Raw genomic sequence first — 4310 nt, forward strand, 5'->3', positions numbered from 1 at the left:
TTTTTTAAAATGATTTTATATGTTTTTTAATTTTTGTTTCAGAGCTGCCCAGAGTTGGCATAAAGATGTGTGGCTATATCAATAAATAAATATAAACCAATTGTCTATATAAGAACATAAAAATGTTAATAAATCTGAATATTTTCCTGTTTAACATATTTACAAAACTCGTGCACAACACAAATAGTCATGTTCATGTGAAAAATCTGATCTGCCAACACCGCAGAAGACAAACACAAGATCCAAAAAGATCTTGACAGACGTGAACATTGGGCCCTATTTAACAAAATGAAATTCAACATTGATAAAAGTACACTTAGGCAAGAAAAAAATAATTGTAAAAATATAGACTAGGTGAAACTTGGCTTAATGCCAGTAACTGTGAGGGGACCTTGGATTTGTAGTGGACAATCACTTAAATATGAGCCAACAGTGTATGGCAGCAGCCCAAAAAACCAATGTAATCCTAGGCTTCATTAATAGAGGAACAGAATCAAGATCACATTAAGTTCTAGTACCACTTTACAAAGCCTTAGTAAGACCTTACTTGGAATACGGTATCCAGTTCTGGTCTCCACAATTTTAAAAAAATATGTTGATACTCTGGAAAGATTACAGAGAAGAGCAACCAGAATGATCAGGAAGCTGGAGGCTAAAACATATGAAGAATGGTTACAGGAATTGGGTATGTCTAGTCTAATGAAAAGAAGGACTAGGGGATACAGTGTTCCAATATTTGAGGGCTCCTACAAAGATGAGAGGGTTAAACTATTTTCAAAAGCATCAAGATAAGAAACAATGGATGGTAACTAATCAAGGAAAGAAGCAACCTAGAACTAAGGAGAAATTTCCTAATGATGAGAGCAGTCAACCAATGGAATAGCTTGCATTCAGAAGTTGTGGGTGTTGCTTCATTGAAGGATTTCCAAAAAGAAGTGGAAGATTTGTCTGAAATGGTATAAGATCTCCTGCTTGAGCCGGGGGTTGGACTAGAAGACCTCCAAGTCTCTTCCAACTCTACGATTCTATGTTCATAAGATGGAATCTACACAAAGAGATAAGATTTCTTAACTAACTTTGGGTCTACAGTGGGGGATAATGACAAAATATTATTCTATTTGCAAATATCAAGCTTGTGTAAGTAACCAACAGAATAGAGAGCTTCATAAAGAAATAGTGCAAATTGTCCTTATTTAGAGAATCAATAGAGGGATTGATTGATTGATTCCCAGACTTTCAACACTTACAAAATTCTTTCATGGTCTTAATAGGAAGCATCCCTGACACAGTGAGAGGATTTAGAAACTTATGTGTGTTCAGCATGGAAACTACTTGTATGCAATGTGAAAAATCAGATGTTATGAATTTCCTCCCATCACACAGTTAATTTTATATCTGTATTTCTGCAACTATGATATGCTCAAAGGTGCTATATCAAAAATTATATTCCAGAATTTTGTGCTCGCTTCGGCAGCACATATACTAAAATTGGAACGATACAGAAAAGATTAGCATGGCCCCTGCGCAAGGATGACACGCAAATTCGTGAAGCGTTCCATATTTTTTATTTTTTTTAATTCTTTTTATCTTCTTTTTTGTTTTTCCTCTTTTTGTTTCTTATATATAATGGAGTTAAAGTATTTTAAAATTTGTTTATTGTGTGTAATTATATTTGCTTAAGGTTTATTTGGATTTAAAACTTTTTTTCTTTTAAGATCTAGTTAAGCCTATATTCAGCTCTGGGAAGAATGGGGGAGGGTTTTGGGGTGGGTTGGGAGGGATTGGGGAAGGGGGTTTTTATTTTAAAATTTTTAAAAAATTTAATTAAAAAAATATATTCCAGAATTTCAAGGAGTATAGACTTAATATTGGGAGACAACTTCTCAGCTATCACAGGAACAAAAACAAAGTCAAGTTGGAAAATAGGAAGGAAGACATTTTTTTTTTTTTTAGATTTTAGAGGTGATATTCCCATTTTAAATTTCTCTGCTCTTGACATTGAGAACTTTCAACAGAAAGTAGCAGAATTTGAAAGAAACCATGCAGGTGAACCATATGGGAAATCTTCTGATAAAACTTCCTGTAATTATCTCAATGCAGTTTCATAAGTACCTGAGCCAATTAGCCTGCATTCTCAAAAACTTGCTAAGAAAGCAGTTCATCAAGTGCATTGTTTTGAAATTCTTTTTTTAGCCTTGGATAATTTGGGAATATATAACATGTGAAGAGTATCAAGATTAAAACAAGTGAGCTAGAAGATCCAGTTTTAAACATCTAACAGCAATGTCCTATCAATTTTTATTCAGAAGTAAATAAAAGTGATCCAAAGAACATATTTCCACATTAGCATGACTCTGTATTCTGTATCTTAGATGTAAATAATAGACTACTAAAAAGGAGCAAACAGGAATAATGTTCATATAATATTATTTATGAAGCAATGTGCTTCATAAAAGCCATGTAAATTTCAAGACTTCTGAGATTTGGTTATACTATCCACAGTGTTGGAACTCACAATATACAATACACATTTTCAAATGTTTCACAGATGATGAATAAAATCATAGAACTAAATGATTATAACTTATTGAGTGTAATATGGGATTCCACCTTATGGAGCTGAAACAAAATAAGACACAATTAGGAGTAATAGTTTTGTTTGTAAGCAGTAGTACCCTGACAAATTTGATGTCTGAACAAACTTTTTTTGTGAGTGGATTTCCTTCAAGTCATTATATATTCTAGAGACTGCCTGGACTAGTTGTTACAGTTTTCTTTCTTTTTTTCTGGGGGGGGGGGATATATGATTTTTATTAAAATGTTTAAAAGGAGGATAAAAACTAATACAAACTAATGCATAGTAAGGAAGAAACAAGAAAAAGAAAGAAGGCTAAGAATGCAAGAAAAGGGAAAAAAGAAAGAAAAATAAAAATAGAATTAAGATACAAGAAGTGGCTTCCAATATTCTCCACAGCAGTTATAAGCACAATTATATTTTGACCTCTCTAAAGTTACATCATGTTTATCTTCTTTCTATAATCCATCCTGTCTAATCATCAAAGCCATACATCACAAGTACTTTTTTTTCACTTTTACACAAAATGACAACAAGGGGTGTTCCTGCAGTTTTCTTGACAAGATTTTGGATTGCTATTGTCTCCTTCCTAGAGCTAAAAGAGAGGCAGAGGCCAAGGTCACCTAGCTGGCTTTGGGTCTAAGATAGGACTAGAATTTACAATCTCCTGCTTTCTAGCCCAGTGCCCTAACCAGTACCTCAAATTGGTGTATGCCGAACTTAACCTCAGCTAAGTTATTAATATACTGGTCTTCCCCCAGGATTGATCATTCTGGCAAAAATGAAAAAAAATTCACACAAATAGACCATTTGTGATACTTAAACATTTGAGAAAATCAGTAGGTGTTCCTCTTTTCTTATGGAGAAACTATTTCAGTGTTTTCTGATCACCCATTGTGCTGAGAGAGAAAATCAAAAGAAAGTCATATTTTTTCCCCAGTTTCTGTTCCTCCAGCCTCTCATTGTCACCATAACTTGTCTTATATGAATCTTTGGTATATTGCTGTTTGGATAATTTGATCTGAAGTTGCATTTGCACTAATCTGCTATGCTTCAGAAATCCAATCAAAGTCAGAATGGTGCATATTGCCAGTGGAAGAATAGAATAAAGAATAGACTAAAAAAGAGACATAAATCCCACAAAAATGTTACTTTAAGTGCAATTGCAGAATCAGGTCAATCTCTTGAATGTCTTTCATCAATCCCAAAGTGTTTTATTAATTCCTGAGATCTGTATGCAGCTTTCAAGGTCAACAGTTTTCAAAGGAGTCTTTTCTAAATAATAGATCAAAATTATTTTTTCTTTGATTTGAATTGTTTTGTTTTGTCTTCTTTATGAAAAAGGCAGTGGGATCTCTGCACATTCCAGCAAATGCAATTTGTCTACTTTGACTCAAGTCTCAGTATTAATGTCATTCTAGTTTTGGAATTGCACTCCTGTGTTTCAATGATATCCTCTGCCTTTGGCAATCAAGTCATTTTTTTTTCAATTTGCCTATAACAAAGATTAAATTTTGGCCAGCCGTTGATAGTGATGAGGATTAGTATATTATGGAGATATTATAAAAAAAATCAGTGGACCACTCAACTAATCCTGAGGGTTATTTCAACAATCAGTCTCACACTTGTTTAAACTAATTCAGCATCACGAAAATATCAGATTAAGACAATGGCCCTATTTTGCCTACTTACTTCTTCCAGAAAAAAAAAGTTATAGAGAAAAAAAGAGTTAAAA

At 33.4% G+C, this 4310-nt stretch overlaps 1 non-coding gene across 1 annotated transcript; it reads left to right on the top strand.

Moving 5' to 3' along the window:
• The first annotated feature begins 1458 nt into the window (after nt 1-1458).
• Nucleotides 1459-1565, top strand: LOC120305209. The gene has a single exon (XR_005555960.1). It is a non-coding gene; the product is annotated as a U6 spliceosomal RNA (small nuclear RNA).
• The last annotated feature ends 2745 nt before the right edge of the window (nt 1566-4310 follow it).

This window comes from Crotalus tigris, unplaced genomic scaffold, assembly GCF_016545835.1.
Source record: "Crotalus tigris isolate CLP2741 ecotype Arizona unplaced genomic scaffold, ASM1654583v1 scf7180000017546.9332058, whole genome shotgun sequence".
NCBI lineage: Eukaryota > Metazoa > Chordata > Lepidosauria > Squamata > Viperidae > Crotalus > Crotalus tigris.